Source organism: Elaeis guineensis, chromosome 8 (assembly GCF_000442705.2).
Source record: "Elaeis guineensis isolate ETL-2024a chromosome 8, EG11, whole genome shotgun sequence".
Lineage (NCBI taxonomy): Eukaryota > Viridiplantae > Streptophyta > Magnoliopsida > Arecales > Arecaceae > Elaeis > Elaeis guineensis.
This window is the reverse complement of record NC_026000.2, coordinates 13,717,551-13,727,197: the sequence shown is the minus strand read 5'-3', so window position 1 is coordinate 13,727,197 and position 9,647 is coordinate 13,717,551. Positions and strand designations below refer to the sequence as shown.

The window sequence follows — 9,647 nt, the reverse complement described above, 5'->3', positions numbered from 1 at the left end:
AAGGAAGAGAGCATCTCAGTCACCAGCCGACTCCTTAAGAGCTCCCGATCGGTCGGAAGAATTGTTGCCGACACAACCTCCTGGCCAAATTGTGGTTGGCCAGGGCCGACACTCCCTCGAAAACTCGAACGTCGGATGATGCGGTGCGGCCCGCCGACCTTGAGTCGTCCGTCGATGCCATCGGAGCCTTCTCTCGATCAGTCGTCCAGGCCCGAAGATCGGAGAGGGATGGGAAACTTCAACTCGACTGAGTTCCTCTCGAGGGCACGACGGGAGCCGTCGCGGGTCATTCGAGCTCACGTGCTTCGACCCGAACCTCTTCCACAGGCGGGGGTATCGACACTCCTTCGGCTACCCCCTCTGCCGTCCCTTCCTCGGATGGAGCCTCAGGTGGCACCGCCGGCGCCGACAAGACGATGACCGGTTCAAAGCCCGACGCTCGTTCGATGTCAGGCTGCGCGGCCGTCCTCGCAACGATGGTCGGAGATGATGTCTGGGACCTTTTGGGGGGCCGCAAAGGTCCGACCCCTGGCGCCAGTTTCTTCCTCGTCGCATGCTGCCGAATGTTGACATCTGTCAGTCTTACTCTCGACGGTATGCCTGCAATTTCAATAAAAAATTAGCATAAGTCTGAAGACGGATGAAAAAATCAAAAAATGATCGACAGACCGAACTGTACCTATGCGGGGAGCCGAACTCAGGCCGGCGTCGTATAGAGCTTGCTCAGTGACGAGCTCTCTCTGCTTCGGCACTGACACGTCCTTCAGTCGGTGAAAGTCCTCTCGGTCTTTTGCCTCCACCTGACTGTTTTCGTTCGATTGAGTTCGAGGGTCGCCCTAGCGAGAAGGAAACCCCTAGGGTAGCGGAGAAAAAGCAAAAAAAATTGGTTCTTCCATCCGTGGATCGACGATGGAAGATCGGTAATGAACGAAAGGCCCTTTCGGAGATTGAAGAACCACCACTCTCGGACTTTCGGATGAGATCGGAGGACGAATAATGCCTGGAAGAGAGAGATACGAGGAAAGGTCGGCAAGAGCCGACACAACAAAGTAAAGCTGATTATTAATCGGATCGAGTTCGGCATCAGTTGCGTCGGACAAAGCCCGTAATAATTCAGGACATTCCGGACGAACTCCAGAATCGAGAAGCGAAGACTTGCCCGAAGGTCCTCGACATAAAAAGCCACCTGGCCTAGAGGTGGGTTGTTAACCCGACCCTCAGCCCCAGGGGCGAAAAGTCCAAACTGCTCCGAGATACCATACTGCTCCCTAAGCCGTTCGACGTTCGGCCCTGAAAGTGAAGAAGCCTCCACCTCCGGGGTCGATCGAAAATCATCGGTCGGATTCCTCGACTGACTTCCTCGAGGAGAGGTTTTAGCCATAATGCTAGCCCCAAGAAAAGAGAACAAAAAAGAAAATGCCAAGGGAGTAAGGATGCAAGGAGACAAGAATGAAAAAACTTCGAGAAGAACTTTCAAAGAAGAAGGACGGAAACAGCTACCTGAAACTGAAAGACAACTCGACAGGGTCTCAGCGTCAGAAACAGGGCAGCAAAAAGTGAAGCTTTGGATGTAAGTGGCCGCATATATATAAGGCCCTTCGACGATCGAGATGAAAGCGCGCCGAACGAGAATTTTTTGGATGTCGACATGTGGCAGTGCCTGGACCCTCCCTCGGTCCGACGGTTCGACGCACCTGCCCTAGATCGAGCCACGTCACCTCCATCCGCATGAATGGTTCCGGCCCAATAGCCCCCTAATGCGTTGCGGAAAAACTGCATCTCGAAATTAATTAACCGACGGCGATTTGCGTTCCCAATGAGACGGCGGTTTGCGTTCCCAATGAGATGTCTGACATCGAATCGTCCATTGGTGCGATCGTCAGAGTCGGAGCATGATGTGATGAAAAATCACTCCTTTCGCCCGAAGCCGTCGCCCACGTAGAAATGTGGGCCAACACGACATCAGACTCAGGAGTGGGGGGGCAACTATTGGGATATACCGACTGACCCCTGTACGCCGACTTATCCTCGGACCGGTTCGACCGATGCCGACAATGACTGCCGACAATATCTGGCCAAAGGTATGCCGGCCAAATAGACCAATACTGATTTTCAAACGATCGAACGGCCGAACCCATATCACCGACTCACTGTCGGGGGTGGCAGCCGACGTCCGACTTTCACAAGGTACCAGATCAGCCGACGGTGTTTTTGAGTCATTACCCGATGTTCCGACAGTCGAATACCGACATATAGTCGGCCAGCCTGTCCAAATGCCGTACAACCGCTATGAGCTGTTGTCTTGCCAAGGACATGCGGTACGATCATCCTGGGACATTGTCCTGCTAAGGACATAGATTAATTCCAATGACTTGACAACCCACGATGATTTGACAACCTTCCGGTGATTTGACAACTCTCCAGTTGTCTGCACCATTAATGGCGGGACCATACTGCATTCTACTATAAAACGGGGTAAGGCAACAGTTTTGGTAAGCTCTTGAAAAGCTCTCAAGCTCTCTCCCTCTTGCTGAGCCTCCGGAATTCTTTTTCCCACTGTTGCCTAGTCTCCTCTCTGACTTGAGCATCGGAGGGTCCCCATCGGAGGCATCTCCGATCAGTGAGGACTTTTCTTGCAGGTGCGCGATCTCGACGATCAGGCGACGAGGAGATTGGCCACAACATGCTGCATGTAGATGCATCAGGATTCAAAATTAAGTTGGAGGGTGTATGTTTCGCACGGAAAAAGGATTCGCATTCCTTCATGCAATTCCACTATTAGATTACACAATGGTTGCTTCAGGATCTGAGTAAATGGATGAATAAATAAGTTTGGTGATTTGGCTGGCAGCATTAGAAGAGGTCAGCCCATTTTGGCCTAAATTGATAAAACCCACTCCAAAAGGATTTCAATGTAGATTACACAAGAAGGGAAGACTACTTTGGGGAGTAAAGATGATAAGATGCTAGCACTCTTGACAAACTACTCAGATTTTCCAAATCATGTGAAGCTGTGATCCCTGATCACCAACCTGGAACAGTTGTTAAATGATCGACTGATTGTGATTGCATAATATTCCACATGTGCATGCCAAAATGATGGGTGGTTGGATTGTGGAGTAAAATCTGCAACATGGTTGAGTATTGCTTTAGATCATGTGGTATACATAAACTGCAGCTAGCTCTGGAAATAGCTTGGATTCATGAAAATTAAATCATTGGACTAATATTATTTTGCAGCATGTGTCAAATTTACCGAATTAACTAAACATCCTTTAGGTGCTCTACCAAAAGTTCAAATTGTATTATTGACACAAAAGAATGATTCACCTTCATTTGCGACGTCAACTATTGGATTGTCCAATAGCTACTTAAAGATGCATGCAACATCATGAAGGAAAATCAATCACTCTTTTGCATAAAAGATACAGCCCGAACCCCTCAACCAAAGCCAACACTAGATTATTCACCAAAACTAGAAATGATTTACCTGATCAATTCGCAATATGCCCCCAAATGAGAACATGCTAGTTCACAAAACAAGCATATAAATTCCCATGCGGCTTGCTTTTCAAACTAGGCACCAAATCTTATCGGGAAAAAAAAAAAAAAAAGCACCAAAGGAACTCTATTTCATCAGTTTTTTCTCGAAGAGGAAGTCTAGCTCATTCTAGTTTGTAATTTAGTGGCCTTCTCTGGTTGAGAATAGGCAGTTAGATCTCTATGAAGGGTTTAAATTACATTTTTTGTGTAAAAAAATGATTGATTTTTTTTTTACAACAACAACTATTGAATCATGCTTCACATTATTTTTAAAATATTATATTAGATTCATGATCGCGTTGTAGATGGAAGATAAGATTTCATTATATTTTGAAAACTGTACAAAATGTGATCCAACAGTCGGCGTACATCGTGAAAGAAAAAAAAGGTTAGCCATTCTTCCGCGTAAAAGATACAACTAGAACGCACCACGAGCACCCCGTGGTTTCATGGGAATAATGTGTTGGAGGAATGGAGCAGGGCGGCAAGTAGGTAGGGTCGGGTCGGGTCCTGATCAAGTTTTTTCTAGATCCGATCCAAACTGGCTTTAGCTCGTATGATATTTGGATCCGTATGGATCCAGTCAGCTATAGGGTCGGACCGGGTTGGGCCAGATACCGTCGGATTTACCCCAAGCCCGGTCCGTTACCCGTTTCCAGCCCTATTTCACCGTCTCCCCCATCCTGTCGATCTGCAGTCCGAGAAGAAGATATGAGTTCTCAGGGCCGAACAACCTCGCTCCAACGCCTTCATCTCGTCGAGAAGGTAATGCTCCAGATTCCAATCATTTCCTTTCCCTTCCTTTGGCCGCGTTTTTTCTAACGGAGTATTTTTAAGCGCCTGGCAGCGAATAGTTCGAGTGGTGGAGCTGGCGGGGTCGGTGATGGACGAGCTCGCAAATTCCACGGGGCCCAGAAAGGATATCCTCACCAACTATTGCCGCGAGTTCATGCAGTCCATCAAGGTAGCCGTCTTCCCACCCCTCTGGATATGTCGGTATTATGGCACAATTAGGTATATGGAATGACTCAGTTCTTTTCCTTTTTGCTTTGATAAAATGATCTCACGGGATCAAGTTACGAAAAGAGAGAGGAACAAGAAAAATAGAAAAGCTGAGTGAGTTTAATTACAATGAGTTTGCTCTGGGGTTGGTCTTTAGCCATCTGGGAAATTTAGGAAGAAAGCTCTGTATAGATTGAGCGCCAGGCAACTTTTGAAGGGCTTAAGTCAGTTAATTGTTAATTCATATGGTTCAATTTGTGTTAGAAGATGGCATAAAAGTAGTTGTTACTTTTTCTTTATTCTGTTTAAGTTAGTATGCTAATCATCTGGTAATTATATTTTGTGTTACAATTTCGGCTTGTTTGGCCTAATGATCACCTTTAACAACTCAAAGCAGCAAAATATAATCCTCCAAGACGCCAAGGCTGAGCTGCTGACCTTAAACCTTGCCATGCCAATTTGCTAAACAACATTATGATCAATGATTTGGCCAGAGCCAAGGCGAATATAGCATCTTGGATCTTGATTGTATTGAGTCCATATTATTTGTTGCTGACTTGATATGTCTTTTGTTCTCCAATTTCTATTCAAGAAACACTTTCCGATCCTTACTAGGAAAAGACTGTTTTACAAAAACAAGACTTGGAAATTACTAACTTTGGTTAAAGGGGAACATGCTTTAGAGTATCACTGGCTCCAAAATGTTAAATTCCAAGTTAGTCGGTCTGTTGATGCATAAAGGGCATATTTTGTACTAAAGGGCTACACCCAATGCATCTGTCGATGGAGAAAGTATCTACCTGAGGAAAGATATTACTATCAATCTGTTAAATGTTGCAAAATACATTACCTTTGGGATCCTAGTTGTAGAAAATTATAGGCTTTCTACTTATTTTGTCAGACAATCAATCACTGAAGTGTGAATCAAGTAATGATAGAGAAATCATATCTGACAGAAAGTTGTATATACTTCTGTTAATGCAAACTGATGTATATCAATGAATGCTTTTTAACATTTGAATTATCATTTGCAATCCCAGTTTTTGTTCAAGCTGAGCAAGTTATTTGATTTTCTACTGATGAAGACTTCAATCTTGTCGATTATCTGCATAGGGGTCTATAACATCTCCTATGTTTAGACATCAGACAATTTACTGCATCTTTTGCACATGCTAATATAGTGCAACATTTTCCTTTAAAACATGCACTTTGATGCATTTTCTCTTAGTGTTTTTCTTTGATATCTTACTTTCTTAATAGTTACACATGCTTGTTTTGTAAGATAGTTTCTTTTAGCTTTTCATACTGGAATAATAATAATAATTACACACACACACACATCATGTGATTTGAGAAAAAAAATCTTGAAAAGTTCAATTCTGGAGCAGGACATCCAAACAACATTGCGTGAGGAAATCAAAAGTGCTTGTGAGTATCGTCCATTTGAGAAGTGTGATTATAGTGAAAGGATTTCTAATGAGATTTGTTGCAAGAAATTGGAGTACATTATCGAGCAGTTGGATGGTATGCAACAAAGCATTGTTCAGTGTAAAGATGGAATATGAGAAGAAGCTAAACTTCAACTAGTAAGTAATATATAGAATAGTTTTCCTCATTTCAAATTATCATGACAGAACTGCTCACTATACAAAAACAATATTTTTTATTGGAACAGTCCTATTACACAAAACATGCTTTTAGATGGTTTCATGAATTTTCCTTAATTCAAAGACTTAACTGGGATATATTGTGAATGCAATTGATAATAATATTTCCAAGGAAGAAACACCCTACAATATTTAATTGTTTATTGTTATGTTGTGCACTCTTGATGCATGAATTGTTTTAAAAAGCAATAAATGACAGCCTAGCAGAATTTTGCTGGGCAAGTTTATTCTGTAGTACCTTATAAACGCCTAACATATTTCCCTATAGACATAGCATAATTCCAAGTTTTTGTATAGAGAACAGAAGAAAGGAAAAATAACCCTATATCCCTGTCTTGGTCTTGCATGATAGGATGATGTGACAAGTACACACTGAATGTTGTTGCTCTTAGCTTTACACTCCAGTTACAAGCAGATTGCGGTAGTAGACTTCACATACATCCTGCATTCCCACTCACACCAGATTCGCATTGTAACTTGTCACCCACATACAATAGATCCACTTATCGCAGTCATTTACATCCTGGTGAGCAATTCCATTAGATGAACCATCGCAAAGCCTGCATTTCAATATTGCTAAGGCATCTTTCTATCTCATTATGTGTTTGAGACATTCTTTGTCTCCAAAATCACCCCAATGAAAGAGACCAACATGAGTGGGATCATTTTGGTCTTTTCTTAAAGAATATGTGTTTCTTTCTTCCTCTTTATACAGTCAATGTTGCATGGAGCTCTCCGAGCTTTGTGGACTTTCTATAGTTCACTGAGAACCTAATTACATAATTGCCATTTTAGATATAGCATAGTTTCCAAAAATGCATTTTAGACACAACTTGAGAATTTCTTCCAACTACAATTCGGAACGGATTCAGTTTGGTCATCCCCAAAAATGGGAAACATGCCAAAATTGTTTGCTGAATCACGAGGCAAATGGGAACCTTCATGGACTTGCTTGGACATGATGCAACATGTCCAAGGTAGAACCAAACATGCATCAAACATCACTCACTCCACACACACACACACACATGGGGAGAGAGAGAGAGATGTGACCCTACTTGTCTCAGCTGTCATCCACCACTGCTGGTCTCTGCTGCTAATTGCTGCTGCCTGCCATCAGTGCACTTGCCACCTTCCCTGGCTTTCGTGCTTGTCGCTTGCCTTTGGTGCTCCTAGTCCAGGCCCTGGAACTCAAAGGGGTAAGTGGAGTCTATCAAAGTGATAAATTATATAAAATTAACTTCTATAAAGGTGCAACCATCTATTGTTAGATCCACCCTCTTTATTTCATAAAGGAAATATTGATCCTAGAGGAGTTAATTTATCAGCAAAGGAGTAGCATGATCAGACTTGATTTTTAATTACTACTGACCTCCCCTGCTTGAAGGAACCTGGGAAATTTCCATGGATCTGTTTATTAGTGATTTTCCTATGCTATTTTTATAACATTCGCATTTGTTTCATGTAATTTACTAGCCTTTTTTCCCCTCTTTTAGCATATGAGTTTTTAGCCTTTTGATTTCTTCTCTCACAGAGTTTTATAGCTTTCAGCTTGTGTGTTGTTTCTCAAATTTATTTCCCATACAGACAGCAATGCTATATAGGATTACAAAACTTGCCAACTAGCTGAACCAAATTTTTGGCTGGTCAGACTTGCTCAGTCATTCAAGGTTTGCTTGAGCTTGAGCTTGAGCTGATCTCCGCTATGAATATAAATACTCAAGCTTTTTAGCCACTTAAAAGAGATGATTCTCAGAGGTTCTAAGTTTGCAAGCTGGGGCCTGTCAATGTTTTGCTTGTTTACAATCCAAGCTGTAGCTTCAGCTTGGCCATTTCCTTATTGAACATGTTTTAAATGAGCCAAGCTCAAACTATTCATGAACAATTGGAAGCCTTTGTAGCCAGATGAACAGAGATCTTCATCTCAGGCTTTTTGCATGGTTTGAGGTTTCCTTTAGCATCTTGGGCAAGTATGTAACTCCATAATCTATTAACAAGTTTGGGCTTCTTCCCTGCCAGTTATTTGACACTTGGGCGACTGAGGGTCAGGGTCGGAGTCCTGTTTTTCTGGTCCATTGTTTTCATTTATTTTAAAAAAAAGGGGACGAAAAAATGATCTTATTGGTATCCACTGGTCTTAGGACTATGCATATTACATTTAGCAGGACAAGTGATGCAAGATTATTACACATCAATTGTTCCTTGCGAAGTAGGTAAATAAATTTCCTTTTCAATTGTTCATCTACAAAATTTCGACATCTGGGTTACTTGTTGTCATTTTCCTGGTAAGAATGCACCAAGATATTTGTGGATTGGTATTAGAGAGGAGTATTTGCATCATAAGGACATAGTACCCCAATTGACTTTCTTGTTTGCTGATATGCCTCCTTTCTTAGTTTTTATTTGTTAGTCTGCAGTTGCCCAAAACTTGAGGCACAAGTAACTCCTTCCAGACAAGGCGACTTTTGGGATCTGTCCAGTATTAGCTATTCAAATCTCCTTGTTTTGCTGTGCAGGTTCAGCCATCTTAAGTTTGAGCCTCTTTGTGATAAAAGGATTCAAGAACCCTTGCTTTTATACGTTATAAATGCTACATTTGTGTAAAAGTTCCTAACCAGGTTTACACTCATGGGCCGCCTCCTTGGTTCAGTTGATTTAAAGCACAATTTTTTTGGTTATTCCTTCTTATTGGACTTAGATACTGGTTGGTTTATCTATATCGATACAAAGGCCTTTGATATGTTTATTTTCGGCTCATGCTTCTGCTCATATAAATCCCATGCCACAGTAAGGCCTTTCCCAAGTCAGCTTCAGTAAATCATAACTACAATTAGTGCACTTGCATAGTGTTTGTCTAATGCACTTCTCAATTTTCTTTTCAGGATTAGACCTGCGATTTTCTTTCTTATCAGGAGTTCAGCTGTAATATTCTGTGATTGGGTCTACGGTATGGCTTAAAGTAAACGGATCACCATCAGAAACAAGATACCACTTAATATCTCAAACGATTATTAGGAATTGTGTTCTCTCTCTCTCTGTCTTGTATATGTTGAGATATATTCAATGAACTTGTTATAGACTGAAATTTAGTTCTGACTTCAGATGCATTAGCTGCATGGGGTTATTGTTTTGAAGACCATGTTGCGGTGATGCTTCAATTATATTTAGGAATACCTTACTAGGGAATTCATAAACAATATACATGCATGCTTTGCAAGCAAACATAGAAATCACTTCTTAAAGTGATAAAAATGACTCGCTTAACCCCTATTATCTTTCCTAATAATTATGGCTAGAAGAGGCATGGTACCTTAATTTGATCACCCAATGGTTAGATGAAGAGCTAATAATCTTTCCTTTCGAGAGAGACCGGCCACAGAGCACAGGCTTCGGCATGTGGCCCGAGGGCAAAAACTTGCTGTGATTGTTAATATG

The 9,647-nt window shown here is 42.1% G+C and overlaps 1 long non-coding RNA gene across 1 annotated transcript; it reads left to right on the top strand.

Moving 5' to 3' along the window:
- Positions 1-4,150: 4,150 nt before the first annotated feature.
- Positions 4,151-9,313, top strand: LOC105050178 (mediator of RNA polymerase II transcription subunit 11). Its single transcript, XR_002165211.3, has 4 exons — positions 4,151-4,308; positions 4,391-4,507; positions 5,934-6,131; positions 9,095-9,313. It is a non-coding gene; the product is annotated as a mediator of RNA polymerase II transcription subunit 11 (long non-coding RNA).
- Positions 9,314-9,647: the final 334 nt, after the last annotated feature.